Source organism: Suricata suricatta, chromosome 8, assembly GCF_006229205.1.
Source record: "Suricata suricatta isolate VVHF042 chromosome 8, meerkat_22Aug2017_6uvM2_HiC, whole genome shotgun sequence".
In the NCBI taxonomy this organism is placed as follows: Eukaryota; Metazoa; Chordata; class Mammalia; order Carnivora; family Herpestidae; genus Suricata; species Suricata suricatta.
This window is the reverse complement of record NC_043707.1, coordinates 94048066-94070723: the sequence shown is the minus strand read 5'-3', so window position 1 is coordinate 94070723 and position 22658 is coordinate 94048066. Positions and strand designations below refer to the sequence as shown.

The 22658-nt window shown below is 36.4% G+C and overlaps 1 long non-coding RNA gene across 1 annotated transcript in view; it reads right to left on the bottom strand.

Annotated features, from left to right (window-relative positions):
- Nucleotides 1–17765, bottom strand: part of LOC115299238 — a 47340-nt gene extending 29575 nt beyond the window's left edge. Inside the window, exon 1 of the long non-coding RNA XR_003912058.1 lies at nucleotides 17619–17765. This is a non-coding gene — a long non-coding RNA (uncharacterized LOC115299238). The remainder of the gene's footprint in view (nucleotides 1–17618) is intronic.
- Between the last annotated feature and the right edge of the window lie 4893 nt (nucleotides 17766–22658).

Below are 22658 nucleotides of genomic sequence, written 5' to 3'. Positions count from 1 at the left end.
TCAAGCTAAATACTTCTATCACCTTCCATAGTGATCTTTTTTGTGGGTATGTGGTAAGAACACTTAATATTTACTCTGTTAGCAAATTTTCAGTATACAATATAGTATTCATAGTCAGCATGCCTTACATTAGACTCTCAGAACTTATTTATCTTTTACTGAAAGTCTGTATCTTTTGACTAACTTCTCCTTATTTCCTCCACTCCTCAGACCCTGGTAACCACCATTCTACTCTCTGCTTCTGTGAGTTTAACCTTTTTTTTTTTTTTTTTTTTTTTTTTAGATTCTACACGTAAGGAAAAAATGCAGTTGTCTGTCTGGCTTATTTCACTTATCACAATGTCCTCCAGCTTAATCATGCTGTCACAAATGGCAGTTTCTTTTTTTATAACTGTGTAATATTCCATTGTATGTGTGCATATGTTTATCCATTTATCTGCTGATAGACAGGTTGTTTCCTTGTCTTTCCAGTTGTGAATAATGCTTTAATGAATATGAGTGTAGATATCTCTTCAAAACACTGGTTTTATTTCCTGTGGATGGATGTATACCCAGAAATGGGATTGCTCGGTCTCATGGCTATTTTTCAACCTAAGAAAACAAAACCCAGAGAGGTTCAGTAACTTGCTCAAGACCACATACCAACAACTGGACAAAAACCTCAGTCTGTCTGACTTGGAAGCTTCTTCTTTCCATTTTCTCACAATTATTCCATTTTACAATAGCCTACTTGAGGGCCATTGCCCACCTAGCATAGCCTATAGGGGTCTGTGCCACTTTAATGACCACTTCGTGACAAAAAGTGCCAGATTATTTATATTCACATAGGAATGCCTTTCTGTTCAAGGGCAGTAGCATACCACCTGCAATATAAGCCCCTAGGAGTATGTGGAAAGAGGAAAAGGATATGCTTTTTTCTAAACCATGTGAAGGTCTTTATTGGAAGGGTTTACCAATTACAACTCCAGAGAGTAAAACTAGCTTTCCTTGACTAAGCAGTTAATTCCTGGAATAAGAATTACAACTTCCCAAGGTCTGAGACATCTAACAGATTACACCCTTGATGCCAATAATGTTTAATCCCCTCATTCAACAAATATGTATTGAACATCTATTATGGCCACACCCTGGGAATGGCCCAGTGCACAAATCAGAGAATCTTCTGCTAAGGAACTTCATTTTAGTAACTGCTTATCCTGGCATAGCAGCCTGAAGGCAAGCTAGCTTTCCTTATTGTGGGCATAGGTACTAAGTGCATGGGGAACATGTACTTGCCATTTTAAACCCAGGTTCCAGACTTGTTAAAGAGAGAGAACTGATGTCACTTGACTTCAGCCTCCTTGTGCATTACAGAGCCAGAAACACCTAAGTTACGCCATGCATACTTGTTGAATGAATGAGTGACCCACAGAGATCCATGTATATTTTTGTCTAATGATTCTGCTACCAAGCAGCATACCACTGATCATGAGAATCTGGCTAAAAATACTTTGCGTCAGTGTGTGGGGACTCATGGAGACAAAATAACCTGAGCTATTTATGCATAGGACTATCTTTGCCTGAAGGCTCCTATCTCTTCAATATCCCAATGCCTTGTTCTCAAAGACAAACACAGGAGACCCTTTGGGACAGGACACACACATTCAGATGCCAGTGAATGCCCTTCAAAACAGAAGTGTTCTTGTCTTCGATCACTCCACCTCTGTTGATCATTTGCCAAACATGGTACTGGGCACTGAGAAATCTAGTAGTGACCAGGACAATTTACCCTCCCCTGCAAGCTATTGGGAGGGAAATAATCCTAATAACCTACATGTATTGAGCGCTCAGCATCTGAACTCCATTAAACATCTAAGGAATCCTACCAACGGGATAGTATTATCTAACAATGAGAAACCTTAAGGAGATTGGATAATTTGCACAAAGTTACAACAGCTACGCATGGCACACCTAGGATCATAATTTATATATATGCAATATAATAACCCACATGCTTAACTAGGATTGCACAGCATCCCATCACAGATTACCTCTGGGCACAGACTCCTGAAGGCCAGTAGAACCAAGTTGAAAGGGGCGCCTGGGTGGCTCAGTCGGCTAAGCCTCCGACTTCAGCTCAAGTCAGATCTCACGTTCGTGGGTTCGAGTCCAGCGTCAGGCTCTGTGCTGACAGCTCAGAGCCTGGAGCCTGCTTCCAGTTCTGTGTCTCCTTCTCTCTCTGCCCCTCCCCCTCCCATGCTCTGTCTCTCTCTGTATCAAAAATAAATAAAAACATTAAAAAAAAAAAAGAACCAAGTTGTCAAAAGCCAAACTTCCTGGGTCAAGTCTTGCCCCTGCTACTTGACAATGTATTTAGTCTGTGTCTCTGTTTCTTTCCCCACAAACATGGATAATAATAATCGTACCATACTCAGAGCATTGTTGAGAGTACTGTGAATTAACAACATGATCAAAATATTTAGATGCTAACCTTGCAAAATGCAAACTGCTAACCTTGTTTATTAGGGCAATGATTTTTCACTCCTCAGAAACATGTTTTGGTGATGGCCTTGTTGGTAGGGCTAAAAATCAGAATAGAGAAGATATTTTCTTTCCTGTATATCTCAGGGACTGAGTTATTAATCTTCCTAATCTGAAAGGAACATCAGACTCAGTCTATCCTCATGTATAGAAGCAGTTAGGGAGAGAGGAAATTAGTACTGCCCCCACCATTTTATGACTTTAATCTGTCCTTCCCACCTAAAAACCACTTACACACACACACACACACATCCCAAAAACCTTTCCACTAAATCTGTTCCATGTTTGGTTTCCTCTCTTAGTAATGAGCACACCAGGGCAGATTTATATTGTCAAAGTTTACTAAGTACCTCACAAGATCAAGTGATTTTACAAAAAAAATTAGGCATATTCAATTTTTCAAATTTAAATTGTAGTTAGTTAACATACTGCAAACAGTGTTGGTTTCAGGAGTAAAACAATTCGGTGACTCATCACTCACATACAACACCCAGGACTCGTCGTAAATGTCCTCCTTAGCTCCTATCACCCATTTAGCCCATCTTTCACCCATCTCCGTCTGCCAACCCTCAGTTTGTTCTCTATCATTAAGAGTCTCCTGTAGTTTATTTCCTTCTCTTCTCTTTCCCCCCTTCTCATATGGTCGTCTGTTTTGTTTCTTAAATTCCACATATGAATGAAATTATATGGTATTTTTCTTTCTCTGACTTATTTCATTTAGCGTAATACACTCTAGCTCCATCCATGTTGTTGCAAATGGCAAGATTTCATTATTTTTGATGGCCGAGTAATATTCCATTGTATAATTACAGCACATCTTTATCCTTTCATCAGTCGATGGACATTTGGGCTCTCTCCATTAGTTGGCTACTATTGATAGTACTGCTGTAAACACTGGCATGCATGTGCCCCTTCAAATCAGCATTTTTATATCCTTTGGGAAAATACCTGATAGTGCAATTGTTGGATTGTGGTCTAGTTCTATTTTTAGCTTTTTGAGGAACTTCCATGCTGTTTTCCAGAGTGGCTGCGCCAGTTTGCATTGTTACCAACAGTGCAAGAGGCTTCCCCTGCTAAGCACTTCACAGAACAAGTGTTTTTACAAATAAACAACAACAACCACAACAAAACCCCGTGAGACAACAACAACAACTTGAATATATTCAATTCACACTAAGGCTTTTGAAATTTCCAGAAACATCAAATCGTTTTAGAAGAATTCTAATTCAGTGTATTTGTAAGATTATTTCTCAGGATGACTTTTTAAAAATTCTGGGATTTCACTTGTTCATGATGTAACACTGAGTTTTCACTCCTTGGTGTAACTAAACAATAGTAATAGCAACCTAAAGCATATAATAATGATATAAATGAATAAATTTCATTCATGAAACAGAGTATAGACTTTAAAATGGAGGCAGAATGGACCTTGTGGGTGTCATGCTACGTGAAATAAGTCAGGCAGAGAAGGACAGAAACCATATGTTTGCACTCATAGGTCTAACAGAAAAACAGGAGAAACCTAATGGAGGACCAGGGGCAAACAGAGTTGGGGAGAGAGAGGGATGCAAAACTTGAGAGACTATTGAATGCTGAAAATGAACTGAGGGTTGAAGGGAAAGGGGGAGGGGGGAAAAGAAGTGGTGGTGATGGAGGAGGGCACTTGTGGGGAAGAGCACTGGGTATTGTATGGAAACCAATTTGACAGTAAACTATTTAAAAACAAAGTCAGCTGAAAAAAAAATAAAATGTAGGCAGAAATAAAAACAATCTCTAGAATCTTTAGGCTGAGGATTAGGCTGCCCATCACAAATACTTGGAGAGAAGAAAAATGAGTTAGAGTACATGCATGCACATGAGCCTTCATATTTGCACATGCATGATGTAGGTATACATGTGCAGTCATATGTATATGAAGGATATATCCACATAGTGGAGTCAGACTTGGTCAGAGAGCCCTTTGTACATGCTAGAGGGCGAGGAGCTAAATCACACAGTAATCACACAGGGTGCTTATCAGTCAAGAGGTCATAAGAGATCTGAGCTTGTCAATTATATGGGAATCATAAGGGGCAATTGTCATACCTGTTATATTTTATTAGTCAGCTACTAGGCTACTATTCACTATATATACATGAGTTAAAATTCTCTTTAAGACCCTGAGAAAAAGCCATTACGTTTCTCACTTTAAAGATAAAATGAGTCTCAGGTTGAAGACAGGATGTGAATGTAGGTTTCAATGGCTCCAAAGCCTCAGTTTTTTCTACAAACCCCCACTGCTGTGTACAGTCTCTGAACCAGAGACTCTGTACCGTAGTATCAGTTGTGGTGCTTAGGATTTCCTCTGGCAATAGGCTTTCATAGGCTTAATAGGTAAGAGAAAAAGAATTTTTAAAATTAGGTATATTATATCTTATAAGCAACAGCTAAAGAATGAAAGGTAGACACAGTCATAAAATATGCTTTGAAAAGTCAGCAGGTTCTCATGAAGGCTGTGTTAATACACCTATGATCTACAACTTGTCTTGAGCACTACCTTCCAATTACCCAGTCTGGTATTTCTGTTTTTAAAATATATCTTCACTAGTTCCTCTCTTCCAACCAAGGCACTCAATAAATATTTGTTGAATGAATGTTGAATGAGGGTAGAAAAAAATAATTCAGAGGTCATGGAATAGCCTCATGAATTTTACAGTTTTATTTCATTGATCTTTTTGAAAAATACTCTCATAAAGGCAACATAAATGGCATTGTATTCAAGTGAATGAGGTTTGATATTCTGCAAAGAATCAAAGCAATGAACCCCGGGATAGTATAATTAGTGTTTTCTCAATGAGATCCCAAGGATAGATCCTTAATGTATATTGTATTACTTAGAGTAATGCTAGTTGCTATAATCAATACATTCCAAATTTCAATAACTTAACCCAATAAAAGTTTATTCCTCATTTGTATAAGAGTCCAACACTTCTCCTCCTGTTGGGTGTGCAGTTTCCCTCCATGTAGTAGTTCAAGGACACAGTCCCTACAGTTTTGCAACTCTGGCATCCAAAAGGGCTTCAGAGTCAGATTAGGAGGAAGAGTGAAAGAGAAACCTTTAAAGCTTCATTAAAACTCTGACTCAGAGCACTACACATGCTCTTCACTCACATACCACTAGACAGATACAGACCATGGCCAAGTCACACAAGGAAATTTGAAAAAATGTAGTCCCTGATGGGGAAAAAGGGAGACAGGAAACTTCCCTAATAATAACTCCACACTATTGGAGAGGAAATACTACTTTTTGGTCCACTCTGCCAGTCCTATATACCCTGCATATATCTAGACTCCCAAGGGACAATTGACCTTACCACCTGTTCCAAGAACAGTATTATATTCTTCTCATATATTATCCCACTTAATCTTTCTAAAAGTTCTGTGAATTATTTTCCTGACTTATCAGAAAAAGAAATTGAGTCAAGGGTTGAGATAGGACTAGCCCAAGGTGATATAACTGGTTGGTTTGACAGAACATAGATTTAGATCTAGTACAGTCTGATTACAAAGCACACCCTCTATCCCCTGAACTAAAGGAGAATTTACATTACCAGGATTTGCCTATTTCTTAAAAAAAATATAAGTTGTAGCTGAATTGCTGATTTACATTACTGGATTGGATTGGGCATTAAAATACATTGGAGGGCCCCTGGGTAGTTCAGTCAGTTAAGCATCCAACTCTTGGTTTTGGCTCAGATCATGATCTCATGGTTCATGTGTTTGAGCCCTCACAGTGCAGAGCCCGCTTGGAATTCTCTCTTTCTCTCCCCTGCTTGCATGTGTGTGTTCTGTCTCAAAATAAATAAACTTTAAAAATTAATAAAATATCTTGGACAGGCTTTTTTCCTACCTGATTCCTGGGTGAGACTCTAAGGATGATGTTTAAATTACTTACAGACAAAATAACTTTATCTGTACATCTGAGTTAAATACAAAGATTTGAACAACAAAAATAGAAAGGACAGGAATGAAGCTGCATTTTAGAACAACTGAAATTTAAGAATGCAAATGCTTTTAAGATTCTCTTAGCCTAAATGTCCATCAACCAATGAATAGATAAAGAAGATGTGGTATATATACACAATGGAGTACTACATGGCAATGAGAAAGAATGAAATCTGGCCATTTGTAGCAAAGTGGATGGACCTCGAGGGTGTCATGCTAAGTGAAATAAGTCAGGCAGGAAAGGACAGATACCATAGGTTTTCACTCATAGGTCTATCAGGAGAAACCTAACAGGGGACCATGGGAAGGGGGGGAGAAAATTAGGGAGAGGAAGAGAGGCAAATCATGAGAGACTCTTGAGTACTGAAAACAAACTGAGGGCTGAAAAGGGAGGAGGAAAGGGGATGGGGGGAGAGGGGGAGAAAATTAGGGAGAGGAAGAGAGGCAAATAATGAGAGACTCTTGAATACTGAAAACAAACTGAGGACTGAAAAGGGAGGAGGAAAGGGGATGGGGTGATGGTCATGGAAGGGGGCACTTGTGGGGAAGAGCACTGGTGTTATATGGAAACCAACTTGGCAATAAACTATTAATAAAAAAAAGATTCTCTTTCTCTCATTATATATTTCTCTCATTACATATATATGACATATATGTATCCATAAAAGAAAATATGAGATGTTCTTAGAAAACATTAATTATAAGAATATATATGCTTAGTTATATATGTTCCCCCCCTATTTCTTATCTTCTCTGTGTGCTAGCTTTAGCCACTTCTACTAAAGACAGTCTTCCTCATATGATTACACTTACATGAAATGTCTATAATAAGCCAAATCAGAGAGACAGAAAGTACATTAGTTTACAGGGGAAAAAAATGGACTGCTAGTGAGTAGGAGTTTTCATTTTGGGGTGATAAAAATATTCTAGAATTAGTAGTTATAGTTATATAACTGAATCTACCCAAAACCCCTGAATTGTATACTTTAGAATGTGAAATTTATGGTATGTGAATTAAAAAATAATAAAGCTGTTTTAAAAAAAAAAGACAATAGTTTCCTTTCCAGGTTGAGGTAAATGGTCTCTGGTGAATTCCAAGTGTCATACTGTGGTTCTCACTACCAATGGCTGACTCTTCCAATCTAGCTCAAATAGAGGAAAACACATCAAAAAGGAGAATAAAGTATTACTGGCCCATATTTAATCAGTATTCCATTCCAAGACTGTTAGATTTGAGCAGAGGGGCATAATCATATAACACAAATATGACCATAGGCCCCACTTCTGTGAATGAGACTACTTTAAGAGAATAGAGGAAGCATGGCAGACCAATCAGCTGCTAAAGAGGTATCGAATGTACCAGACTTTACAGGACATATTTATACATTGATATACATAAATTTAAATATACCCACGATTTTAGGCTGTAATCCCATATACTTTATACATTAGGGAATCAGCATATGGAGGCTGTATGAGAACTGGACTCAGACACATCAGTTTTGAAATCCCACCACTGATGAATTCTATGTCACCAGACATGCCACATTGATCCACATAGGGTCCAATTTTATTTCTGTGAACGTAACAACAATATCTCTATTGTTAGGTCATTACTTCCCACTAGATAAGTAAACAGATGTATGCAAAGCACTGCCATTTAGCTTGTAATGGGTGCTTCATAAATGTTAACAATGGTTCAACCAGTTGGTACAAACAGTAGTGAAGCAATCAGTTTAATCAATCACAAACTAGTGATCATACATGGACACTCAACAGAGAAGATAGAAGGAATAGCCACAGGAGCTGGCTTCTCTCTTTTGTGTTCCTCACCAATTGATTAATTAAGATAGATTTGCAGTCACTGTTATTTGCAATGTTTGCAGCAGCATACTAATAAGGGTGCTACAAATAATAGCAGTAATCTGTCATAATTTTCCATTTTGGCAAATATTTCTATGTCCATTCTCCATTTTGCTAATCCTATCACACCTAGAGAAATCCTGTTTATGTTTCAAGATCAAACTCATTTGTTACTCCCTCTCTAAGGCTTTTGGTGACCTTGCTACTACCAAAGGCAGAGTTAATCATCCCCTTCTGTTTTCCTATAGTAATATAGTCATTCTTTTTGCACAGTATTAAACACATCAACAGATTTCATGCATCATCCCTCACAAGATTGTAGCCCCTATGACAGTAGGGTAGAATTCAACTGAGCATCTAGTAAATGGTGGATGCTCAAGAAATTTTTGTTGAATATAAGAAATACATAAAGGAACAGTACCTGGTACCCAATAATAGCAAACAAATTCTTGTTAAGTCCAACTAAATTAGGTTGTCACACAGGACATATAAATTAGTTAGGGCTGAAAATTTGTTCATATATAAAAAATAGTCAGATTTTAAAAAATCAGAGATGAATTCTTTCAATTTTTGTTTATTTGGGAACACCTTTATCTCTCCTATTTTATTTTTACTGGTTTTCTTTCTTTTTTTAATATTTTTTAAAATAATACAATTTATTTTTTTAACATTTAACACTATTTTTTAACATATGCAATTATTTTCCATCATTTACAATACAATAGTTACAATGACACTCCAAATAGAAAAGCAAAGTAAAAAATCAAAACATCAACTTCTATTTCATGTAATTAGACTTATACAGAAATTAGAAGGTTAAGTAACAACTAGTTAATCACCTAATTTCACAGCTATCTGAAGTGGCAATCGTTATACATTCAAGATAAATGATATAATTTATTACTTGCCCATAAGTTACAACACAGCCTGCTTAATACCTTTCCTTAAATTCCACCTCTATACTACAATAAATTTGAGGTCCATGCAAAAAAGTAGCTACCTTTTATGTAGGAAACGGATGATTAAGTCTTTGGTGTTGTAAAAGCAACTTCATTTAAACATAACCACCCCCACCACCAAAAAAAGAAGAGAAAAAAAAAGTAAAGAAAATAATAAGGGAAAAACCCAAGACACACTTCCTATGGGAAAAAAAAAAAACCAGCATGAAATTTCTGTCCTTGACGGAATGTATTAAATAAGCAAACACCCCCAACAAGAAAAACAAGTACTACATTGTAAAAATATTTAAAAAAAGAAAACCCTCTCACATGCATAAATGAAAGATTGCACACAAAGAACTCACATCTTTTCAATCTTCAATAGTAAATATTCTGCTACTATGTATTAAATACTGCATGGTTTGCCCAAGCTAAGATGAAACCACATCATGAATCAATAAGAGACTTGCCCAAGGAAATATATGAAGGAAATAATAAACTTGAGTCCAACAAGGAAATGTACCTTTTCATTTCTAGTTTAGTGCCTTTTCGATTTCACCATACTACTTCAAAAATTTATAAAAAAGAGCTAAACAAAAGGGGAAACTTAGAATCAGATTAATGGGATATGGTACCTCCTTTGGGAATTTATCATCAAATGAGGCCAACTGGCTGCTTTTAGAATTACCACTGCTTCCATCGTCTTTTCTTCTTCTGGTCTTTCTACCTTGAAGGGTCTTGGAATAGGTGAGGATGGGTGTTTCTTGTTCAAAACCTCACAGCTTTGAGGAAAAGGGCTGTCCTGGATTCATTCTGGTCATTAGGTAAATGTGATGACTTGACTAAAGTACAAAACTAAGCATAATAGGCTAAGGATTGGCAAACATCTCTCTATCCTCCTAAGACAGTAGTCTCTCTAGCTGATGTACAATAGCCACTGTAAGCTGACAGATGTGCCCATATAACTTCACAGCAGTCTTTTGTAAAAATTAAAAAAGAAATAGGTTAAAATATAAATACAGTATTAAGGAGGGCACTTGTTAGGATGAGCACTGGTTGTTATATGTAAGTGATAAATCACTAAATTCTACCCCCGAAACTAATATCACAGTATATGTTAACTAATTGGAATTTAAATAAAAACTTGAAACAAAAATATGTAAATATACTCTCAAAGGCAGGGGATTTTACTTTTGCTTTTTATCTCTATGACTGATAGAAATGCCTATTGGCTATATTGATCTTACGATAATTTATTTCAAATTAGAGTCCCCCAGGTTTTATCAAGTTCATAGAAACTCTTTGGTCTATCCATTTCTGAAGTCATTGAGAGCCAAACCTTTGTCCAAAGTTCCAATACTCTGAAGATTGCTATCTGATTGTGGCATTCGTTTCCCATCATAAAGTTGAAATTTTCAACTTGAAATTTTTTTATTAAATGCTTTTACAGAATTAGCAAAGAGCATCCCCGCATCAAGTTTCTTATAACAGTGTCTCATTAACCATTGCTATTCTGTTTTTATGGTAAGAAACTAAAAAATGTGAACAATATGGCTGATGACTAACCAGAAAGCAAAGGAAACAAAAGCCTTTATAGATTCCACTATGCATAGGTATTTTCATACAACTATATTATTTAATCCACACACTGCTATAATTTTCCTTATTTAACTATGAGAAACTGAGGCTCATGGTACTTAAATGACTTCCACCCCTCACACATCCAAATGTGTGTGTTTCATATGAAAGCTTATTTTATAATGTAAGACAAGGAGCAAAGACAACACAAAGAATCCCACCATAATGAATCTATTCTTTAGAGTTATTCTTTAGATACAAATTTTTCAGTATTTTTCTAGCAGCAAACTTCATGAACAATATTTCATCAAATTTCTTGCCCTATGTCATTTGTCCATTCAGTAAACACTGAATGCCTTACTATGTGTCAGAACAGTGGGGAAAAAGAGTTTTAAAAACTGAAATGTCCATATATTATGATACAGAATCTTCTGATGTGAATATAGTCCCAGATGCTGTCAGAAATGCCAGGGAAAAACTGTATCCAGCCTCTTCCCTCTTAAAAGTCTATGCAAGAATATTGATTCTGACAGAGTCCATATTATCACTGTTGACAATTGTGCTAGTAAAGCCAAATGAACCATACTTTAAAGACATCTTAAATGTCTGATGCATTTTTACCTTTCTACAATAGCCAAATCATGAAAAGAGCCTAAATGCCCATCACCTGATGAATGGATCAAGAAGATGTGGTGTGTGTACACACACACACATACACACACACACACACACACACACACACAATATGGAGTACTACATGGAAATGAGAAAGAATGAAATATGGCCATTTGTAGCAAAGTGGATGGACCTCGATGGTGTCACGCTAAGTGAAATAAGTCAGGCAGAGAATGACAGATATCATATGCTTGCACTCATAGGTCTAACAGGAGAAACCTAACAGAGGACCATAGGGAGGGGAAGGGGGAAAGAGAGTTGGAGAGAGAGGGACACAAATCATGAGAGACTATTGAATACTGAGAATGAACTGAGGGCTGAAGTGGGGGAAAAGGGGGTGATGGTCATGGAGGGGGGCACTTATGGGGAGAAGCACTGGGTGTTATAATGGAAACCAATTTGACAATAAACTATTAAAAAAAACTTTCTTCAAACTTTGTTAGTGATACTAATTTGGCAACTTATTGCCAATATCAACTGAAAATGCATTCCCCCATTCATCCCTTCATCAAACTAACCATCATTTAACTGCTAATAACAGTAATAACTGTCAATCCTTTTTAAGATTTCCTATGCATCAGACATTGTTCTAACTGCTTAAATATATCACCTCCTGGAATTCCCACAAGTATCAGAGATAAGTACTATTCTTATCTCCATGTTAAGATACTATAAGGGCTATGTAAGTTACCTAAGATCACACATTGTGAAAAATTGAGATAGTTTGTCTCCAGGATGCTCTAACCCACTATACCACACTATCTCCTGATAGTGTATTAATTAATACCTATTTTATATCAGGTACTGTGCTAAATTAAAAGGAAACCACAATGAATAAGACATGGCTCCTGTCCTCAAGGGGCTTCATCTCACAGAGAAGACAGAATCTACAAGCAAGTACACACAATGTGACACATGTTACAACAGAGGAAATACTACTTGAAAATATATCGAGGAATAAACTGTTCCCAGAGAAGATCTAAAAGAGAACAAATGAGTGTTGTCAATAATATGGTAGCCTTCCATATCTTATGAATGCAAGTAAATAGTAAATTAGATACTTACTTAGACCCATGCTAAGAGCCAGCCTGTGCACTGTAAAACATAGCAGTGAAAGAAAAATAGAGAGAATGACAAATGATGGTATAGGTGGTCGCCTTAGCACTATTTATGGAAGAGTTGTGCTGTGATATGAGGAACAGAAGGTGTGGGGTGAGGAGCATGCAGAGAAGAGAGGTCTGCAGCAGTAGAATCAGAAGAATGGAGAGTGAAAGGCAGATGGGAATTAGCAATGTGCCATCAAACAATGAATCCGCAGAAAGAAGGGATACTTTATTATTACATTTTTAATGCTAAACTTTTGTTAGAATATTTTTATATGCTTTCTCAAATATGATTCTTCACAGGATTTCTAGAAAACATAGTAGGTAGAACAGTGATAATTTTACATTGTGTGTGTGTGTGTGTGTGTGTGTGTGTGTGTGTGTGTTCTCCCATAATTTGCTTCAAACTAAAGCTACCATCTTGGTAACTTTTTTCCAAGTTAATTAATAACTGATTGAATTCTGAAGTCATAGGCTTCAACGGTTACAAGGGAGCATGTGGCCAAGTTCCCCTACTTTCATCGTAAATGAAATAAAATCATGTTAATTCATAACCAAGTTAAAATGGTATTATTTGTAAACAATAAAGGAAATCCAAAAAGAAGTCTACACAAAATCAGAAATCCTAAAATATGGTTTGTACAGTAGTATTATGGACTGGATTATGCTCCCCCAAATTAAAGCCCCTGTTGAAGTCCTAATCCCCAGTATCTCAGAATGTGACTAGATTTGGAAATAGGATTTTTAAAGAGGTCATTAAGTTAAAATGAGTCTGTTAAAGTGAGCCCTAACTCTATAGGACTAGCATCCTTATGCAAAGGGCATACATGGACATTAGAAACACGAGGAATGCATGTGCATAGAGGAAAGACCATTTGAGGACACAGTGAAAAAGACAGTTATGTACAAGTCAAGGACAGAGGCCTTAGAAGACAACGACCCTGCTGGCACTTTCTGGCCTCCAGAACTGTGAGAAAATACTGTTGTTTAAGCCACATAGTCTGTGGTATTTTGTTTTGGTAGCCTGAACAAATTAACCCAAGTATATTCTTATATTCATACCATCGCTGCTTCCTTCCCTCTCACCTTCTCTTCCATTTAAAAAGCACTTTCATGCATATTACTGTATTTGAACTTTAGGAAGTCAGGACAATGAAATACAATGAACTCACAACAGCCCAAAACTGCTAGGTAGCAAAGGAGCTCATAAGAGGGAAGTAAAAAGAAATCCAAGCCTTCTTATTCTTAAAGAAGGAAGAAAGATCTCAAATACACAATCTAACCTTACACTTAAAAGAAATGAAAAAAGAACAGCAAGAAAGTAAAACCAGTAGAAGAAAGGAAATAAAATATTAGAGCAGAAATCAATCATATTGAAATTTTAAAAAATAGTAGATCAATGAAATCGGAAGCTGATTCTTTGAAAGAATTAACAAAATTGACAAACCTCTAGCCAGATTGATCAAAAAGAAAAGAAAAGGATTCAAGTAAATAAAATCATGAATGAAAGAGGAAAGATCACAACCAATACCGCAGAAATACAAAAATAATAAAAGAATATTATATACCAATAAATTGGACAATGTGGAAGAAATGGACAAATTCCTAGAAACATATAAACTACCAAAACTGGAATAGGAAAAAATAGAAAATTTGAATGGACCCACAACCAGTAAAGAAATTGAATAAGAAATCAAAAATCTCCCAAAAAACAAGAGTCTAGGGCCAGATGGCTTTCCAGGGGAATTCTATCAAACATTTAAAGAAGAGTTAACACATCTTTTGAAGCTGTTCCAAAAAATAGAAATAGAAGGAAAGTTTCCAAACTCATTCTACATGGCCAGCATTACCTTGATTCCCAAACAATACTCCACTAAAAAGGAGTACAGACAAATTTCCCTGATGATCATGGATGCAAAAATTCTCAACAAGAGACTAGCCAACCACATCCAACAATACATTAAAAGAATTATTCACCACAATCAAGTGGGATTGCAGGACTTGTTCAGTATCTGTATATCAATTAATGTGATACATCACATTAATAAAAATAAACATAAGAACCATATGATCCTCTCAATAGAAGCTGAAAAAACATTTGACAAAATACTGCATCTTTCTTGATAAAACCCTCAGGAAAGTAGGAATAGAAGGATCATATCAAGATCATGAAGGCCATATATGAAAGACCCACTGCTAATATCATCCTCAATAAGACAAAAACAGAGCTTTCCCCCTAAGGCCAGGAACGTGAGAAGTGTGTGCACTCTACCACTGCTATTCAATATAGTGTTGGAAGTCAAACTTCAGCAATCGGACAACACAAAGAAATAAAAAACTTCTAAAACTGATACATGAATTCATCAAAGTTGCAGGATACAAAATTGGTTGCATTTATGTACACCAATAATAAAGCAGCCAAAAGAGAATGCAAGAAATTGATACCATTTACAATTACACCACAAAACTATAAAATACCTAGGAATAAGCCTAAGAGGTGAAAAATCTATAGACTGAAAACTATAGAAAGCTTATGAAAGAAATTAAAGACACAGTAAAATGGAAAAGCACTCCCTGCTAGTGGACTGGAAGAACAAATATTGTTAAAATGTCTCTACTACCCAAAGTAATCTACATATTCAATGCAATCTTTATCCAAATAACACCAGCATTCTTCACAGAGCTAGAACAAAAAAATCCTAATTTGGATGGAACCAGAAAAGACTCCAAATATCCAAAGCAATCCTGAATAAAGAAAACCAAACCTAGAAGCGTCACAATTTTGGACTTCAAGCTGTATTATGAAGCTATAATCATCAAGACACTGGTACTAGCACAAGGACAGTGGAACACAACAGAGAACTCAGAAATGGACCCATAAATGTATGGCCAACTCATCATTGACAAAGCAGGAGAGATTATTCAGTGGAGAGAAGGCAGTCTTTTCAGCAAATGGTGTTGGAAAAACTTGACAGTGACATGCAGAAGAATGAACCTGAACCACTTTCTTATACCAAACACAAAAATAAACTCAAAATGGATGAAAGACCTAAACATAAGACAGGAAGTCATCAAAATCCTGGAGGAGACAAGAGGCAACAGTCTTTTTGACCTTGGCTACAGTGAATTCTTACTTGACATATCTCCAAAGGCAAGGGAAACAAAAGCAAAATTGAACTATTAGGGCCTCATCAAGATAAAAACTTCTGCACAGTGAAGGAAACAGTCAGCAAAACTAAAAGGCAACTGATAGAATGGGAGAAGATATTTGTAAATGACATAGGTGATAAAGGGTTAGTATTCAAAATCTATAAAGAACTTATCAAACTCAACACCCAAAAAACAAATAGTTCAGTGAAGAAATGGGCAAAGACATGAATATACACTTTTCCAAAAAAGACATCTAGATGGTGATTCCTCAAAAAATTTATACTAGAGGTACCCTATGACCCAGCAATTTCAATACTAGATATTTATCCAAAAGATACAGGCATGCTGAATCAAAGGGGCACATGCACCCCCAATGTTTATAGCAGTACTATTGACAAAAGCCAAAGTACAGAAAGAGCCCAAATGTCCATTGAGTAATGAATGGATAAAGATGTGGTGTGTATGTTGTCTGTATACACATGCACATATACACACAGTGGAATATTACTTGGTGGTCAAAAAGAATAATATCTTGCCATTTGCAGTAATGTGGATAGAACTTGAATGTATTATGCTAAGTGAAATAGATCAGTCAGAAAAACGTAAGTATATGATTTCACCCATAGGTGAAATTTGAAAAACATAGAGAAGGGAAGGATGACCATAAGAGACTCCTAAATACAGAGAACAAACTGAGGGTTGCTGGTGGAGTGTTGGGTGTGGGAGGGGCTAAATGGGGCAAGGAGCATTAAGGAAGACACTTGTTTGAATGAGCACTTGGTGTTGTATATAAGTGATGAATCACTGAATTCAATTCAGAAATTATTATTGCACTATGTGTTAACTTGGATTTAAATTTTTTTAAAAAGGCAGGACAATAATAGTCTCACCACCTGGGAAAAGCAATAGAGTTTTGAGTTCATAAATTACTCACACATACTAGTGGAAATAACTAAACAGTTTCAAGCCTTATACTCTTTTTATGTCTTTTTATGTATTTTTAGAGAGAAAGAGAGACAGTGTACCCACATGAGCAGGGGAAGGGCAGAGAGAGAGAGGGAGAGAGAATCCTAAGTAGGCTCTGTATTGACAGCACAGAGCCTGAAGTGGGGCTCAATCTCATAAACTGAGATCATGACCTGATCAAAATCAAGAGTTGGTCACATAACCAACTAAGATACCCACATGCCCTTCAAGCCTCATGCCCTTTAAACAAAACCATCTCCCAGCACTAAAATATATGTGGATTGAATGGCATATATATAAAAATCAAAAGGTGGATAAATATTAAATTGGTTAGCAAAATTAAATAAAACATAACAACAACCTTACCTTAGAAAACTGGTAAAATTACGCCTAAACCCTAAACCTTATTCATCCTAAATACTAACAGTCTTATTTTGCCAGAGTCTTCTAGGTCTGACTTTCTATCTTCAAAAGCAAGTGTAAAAAGGTGTGTACTGAGAGGGATAGGGTCCAAGATGGTGACTTATCTCTTCCACGGACATACCAAGTATGATGATAGAGCAATTCCTCCTAAAGAACAACCGAGGACTGTCTGAATAACTTCTGTACAACAAAAGGGAGAGGCTACAATGAAAATAGCAAGAAAGATGGAGACATGGTAATGTCAGGAACCTCCACACCCAATGCTGTGAACTTGATAGTGTAGAGAAGAACAGAGTCTGAGTGCCCTAGCCAGTCTACCACATCAGTGAGCCAGTCCACCACCCCACACCAGCCCGAGTTATCTCACTATGGTGGCCCAAGCACTGAACATATTAGGACATGCCTGGTTGGTGCTCACTTTAGCTCCAGCTGTTTCTAGCCATGGTGACAGAGAGGCAAAGCACCACAGAACATTCCAAGCCTATACCACCTCAGCTTCAGATGACTTGAGAGGGCACCCATGGAGCAAAGTGCCCCACAGCCAACTTGGCATTATGCAACTCACTAGGGTGTTCTTTGTGTAGAATGCCCTAGGACTATGCCCACCCCAGCTCCAACTATTTCATCAGAATGCCCTTTATGTGCAGTACCGCAGGACACCATGACCTGCTTCTGTCTCAGCAACAGTTATGATGCCAGGGCACCCACTGCACAGAGTACCTGGACACCATCCGGCTTACCCCCACTTCAGCCTCAGCTGTCCTGCCAGGGTGCTTTCTGTGCAAAGAGGCCCAGAAATGCCCTGGCCCATGCCAACTTCAGCTCTTGCCATCCCACCAGGACAGGCCCAGCACAAAAGGCCCCAAGAACCCCGGGCCATGCCAGCCACAGCTCTAGATAGCCAGCAAAAGGCACTATGTACCCACAATCTATACAGGGGATGACCATACATAAAATCATCCTTCAAGTTCAGGAGAAGTAGCCTTTTTGACCTAATTCATAGAAACAAAAAGTCAAACAAAATGGGGGAAATTAAGGAATATTTTCCAAATGAAAGAACAAAATAAGACCTCATGAAAAAAAATGTAAGAATTTCTCCAGGAGAAGTGCAACAGAGAAAATATTTTAAAAGACTAACCAAAGTTGGAGAATACAAAACTGAAATGCAAAAAACACACCAGAGGGTATCAACAATATATTAGAGTATGCAGAAGAATGGGTCAGTGACCTAGAAAATAGAGTAATGGAAAGTACCCAAGCTGAACAGCAAAAGGAAAATGAACAGAAAAAAAGCTGAAGATAGGTTAAAGAATTTCTTAGACATCCAGCAAACAAACATTCACATTTTTGAAGTCCCAGAAGGAGAAGAAAGAAAGGGCCAAAAATTTATTTGAATAAAACAATAGCTGAAAACTTGCTAAATGTGAGGAAAGAAACAGACATTCAGGTTCAGGAATCACGGAGAGTTCCAAACAATATGAAACCACACAGGTTCATGCCACAACACATCATAATAAAAATGTCAAAGATTAAAGACAGAGAGAATTTGAAAAGTATCCAGAGAGAAGCAAACAGTTATATATAAAGGAGACCCCATGAAGATATCAGCTGATTTTTCAGCGGAAACTGTACCAGCCGAAACTAAATGGCATAATATATTCAAAATTCTGAAAAGAAAAATCCTATAGCCAAGAATACTCAGCATGGTCAATATTCAGATTGAAGGACACACGTTTCTAAAACAACAAAAGTTAAATAAGTTTCTTGTCACCCAATCATCCTTATAAGAAATGTGTGTTTTTAAATAAGAAATGTTAAAGTGACTTCATTAAGTGGGCACAAAGGCCATGATTAAAAGAAAACGATGAAAGGAAAAAAAGTCCAAAATAGAAGTAAATATACAGTAAAAGTAATATAGAGCAATCAGTTATAAAGCTAGTGTGAAGGTTAAAAGACCAAAGTAGTGAAACAATTATATTTAAAAAATTAAAGGAAATTACAAAATATATGACAACATATATATGTATATATGTGTGTACATATACATGTATGTGTATATATGTGTGTGTGTATATATATATATATATAAAACATGGAGGGTTGAGTAAAAATGAAGTTCTTCTAGAATGTTTGCACTTAATATAGACTGCTATATAGTTAGTATGTTACTCATGAACTTCATGGTGTCCATAAACCAAAAATCTGTAATAGGTATTTAAAAAGTAAAGAGAAAGCCAAAAATAATGCTAAATAAAATCATCAATCATAAAGAAAGAGAAGGAGTAGAGAAACACAACAAAAGCAACAAGAAAACAATTTTAAAAATAGTAATAAATACATACCTATCAATAATTAGTTTAAGTGTAAATCTGAATGTTTCAATCAAAAGACACAGGGTGACGGGATGTATATAAGAACAAGACTCATCTATATGCTGCTTATGAGAGACTGACTTCAGACATACACATACAGATACATAAAGTGAAGGAATGGAAAAAAAAAGATATATCATGCAATAGAAGAGGAGAAAAAGTTAGGATGGCAAAATTTATATCAACAAAATACATTTTAAAACAAAGACTGTAAAGAGAGAGAAAGCAGGGCATTACATAACAATAAAGAAGACAATTCAACAATAAGTATAACAATTGTAAGTATCTATGCACCTAACATCAAAACTTCTAAATAAATGAAGCAAATATTAACAGATATTAAGGGAGATATTGACATTAAACAATAATAGCAGGGGACTGTAACATCCCCTACATACATATGTCAATAATTAGATAACTCAGGCAGAAAATCAGTAAGGAATCAGTGTCTCTGAGTGTCATATTAGACTAGATACTCCTAACAGATATATATAGAATTTTCAATCCAAAACACAGAGTATACATTCCTTTCAAGTGTACATGAAATATTCCATAGGATAGATTACATATTAGCCAACAAAACAAACTTCAAAAATTTTAAGAAGAGTGAAATTATAGCAAAAATCTTTTCACACCACAACAGTATAAAAGTAGAAATCAATTACAAGAAAAAAAAACTGGAGAAAAAATAAAAACAAGGAGGCAAAACATCATGCTACTAAGGAACCAATGGGTCCATGAAGAATTCAAAGATAATATTAAAAATACATGGATTTGAATGAAAATTAAAACATGATGATCCAAAATCTTTGGGACACAGCAAAAGCAATTCTACAAGGGATATCTATAGTGATACATGACTACCTCAAGAAAAAATAAAAATCTCAAACAACATAAACTTACACTTTTTTTTAAATGTTTTTTTTATTTTTGAGAGAGAGAGAGAGAGAGAGACAGAGAGAGACCATGAGTAAAGGGGAGAGAGAGAGGGAGACACAGAATCCAAAGCAGGCTCCAGGCTGTCAGCACAGAGCTCAATGTAGGGCCTGAACCCAGGATCACAAGATCATGACCTGACCTGAAGTCAGACGCTTAACAGACTGAGCAACCCAGTTGCCCCAACCTAACCTTATACTTAAAGGAGTTAGAAAAGAAGAACAAACAAAGCCCAAAGTTAGAAGATAGGAAATAATAAATCAGAGCAGAAAAAAATAAAGGCTAAAAAAATAAAAACAAAACAATCAAAAAGCTGGTTCTTTGAAAAGTAAAACAAAATTGACTAACACCCAAAAATCAAATAATCCAATGAAGAAATGGGCAAAAGACATGAACAGTTTTCCAAATATCCAGATATCCAGATGGCTAACAGACACGTGAAAAAAATCACCAATATCATTCATCATCAAAGAAATACAAACCAAAGCCACAGTGAGATGACTTTATACCTGTCGGGCTGACTAAAATTAACAACTCAGGAAACAACAGATGTTGGTGAGGTTGTGGAGAAAGAGGAACTTCTTTGCATTGCTGATAGGAATGCAAACTGCTGCAGCCACTCTGGAAAACAGTATGGAGGTTTCTCAAAAATATTAAAAATAGAGCTACCCTACGACCCAGCAATTGTACTACTAGGTATTTATCCAAAGTATACAAAAATGCTGATTCAAAAAGGCACATGCACCCCAATGTTTATAGCAGTGCTATCAACAATAGCCAAAGTATGGAAAGAGTCCAACTATCCAGTGAAGAATGTATAAATAAGAAAAGGTATTTATACCCAATGAAGTATTCCTCAGTGATGGAAAAAAATGAACTCTTGCCCTTTGCAACAACGTAGATGGAACTAGAATGTATTATGCTAAGCGAAGTAAGTCAAAGAAAGATAAATACCATATTATTTCACTCATATGAAGAGTTTAAGAAACAAAACAGACTATAGGGGAAGAGAAAGAAAAAGAAGATAAAAACAGAGAGGGAGACAAACCTCAAGAGACTCTTAAATACAGAGAACAAACAGGGTTACTGGTGGGGTGTTGGGAGGGGGAATGGGCTAAATGGGTGATGGGCATTAAGGAGGTACTTGTTGGGATGAGCACTGCATGTTATATGGAAGCAATGAATCACTAACTTCTACTTTTTAAAAAAAATTTTAAGTGGTTTTTATTATTTATCTTTGAGAGACAGAGAGAGTGTGATCGGGGAAGGGTTAGACAGAGAGGGAGATATAGAATCCAAAGACTCCAGGCTCTGAGCTAGCTGTCATCACAGAGTCTGACGTGGGGCTCTAACCCACAAACTGTGAGATCATGACCTGAGCTGAAGCCAGATGCTTAACCGACTGAGCCACCCAGGTGCCCCTAACTTCTACTCCTAAAACCATTATTACACTATAGGTTAACTAACTTGGATTTAAATAAAATTTTAAACGAAAAAAGTAGGAACCAATTGAATAAAATCAGAAATGAAAGAGCAGAGGTAACAACTGACACCACATAAATACAAAGGATAATAGGAAAACACTATGAAAAATTATATAACAAATTGGACAATCGAAAAGAAATGGGTAAAATACTAGAAACATAGTATCTTCCAAAACTGAATGAGGAAGAAATAGAAGATCTTAACAGACCCATTACTAATAATGGAATTGACTTGGGAAGCAAAAAAACTACCAACAATCAAAGTTCAGAGCAGGATGGATTCACAGGTGGATTCTACCAAATATTTAAGGTACAGTTAATACCTATTCTCTTTAAACTATTACAAAAATAGAAGAGGAAAAAAAGCTTTTAAATATATTCTATGAGGCCAGCATTGCTCTTATATAGAAACTAGACAAAGACACTACAAAAATAGAAAGCTACAGGCCAGTATCCATGACGAACATAGATGCAAAACTCCTGAACAAAGTATTAACAAACGAAATCCAGTAGTATTCTATAAAGATCATCCACAATGATCAAGTGGGATTTACTAAGGAGGATGCAAGTATGGTTTGACACTTGCAAATCAGTCAATGTGATCCACTATATTAACAAAATGAAGGGAGCACCCGGGTGTCTCATAGGTTATGTGACCCACTTCAG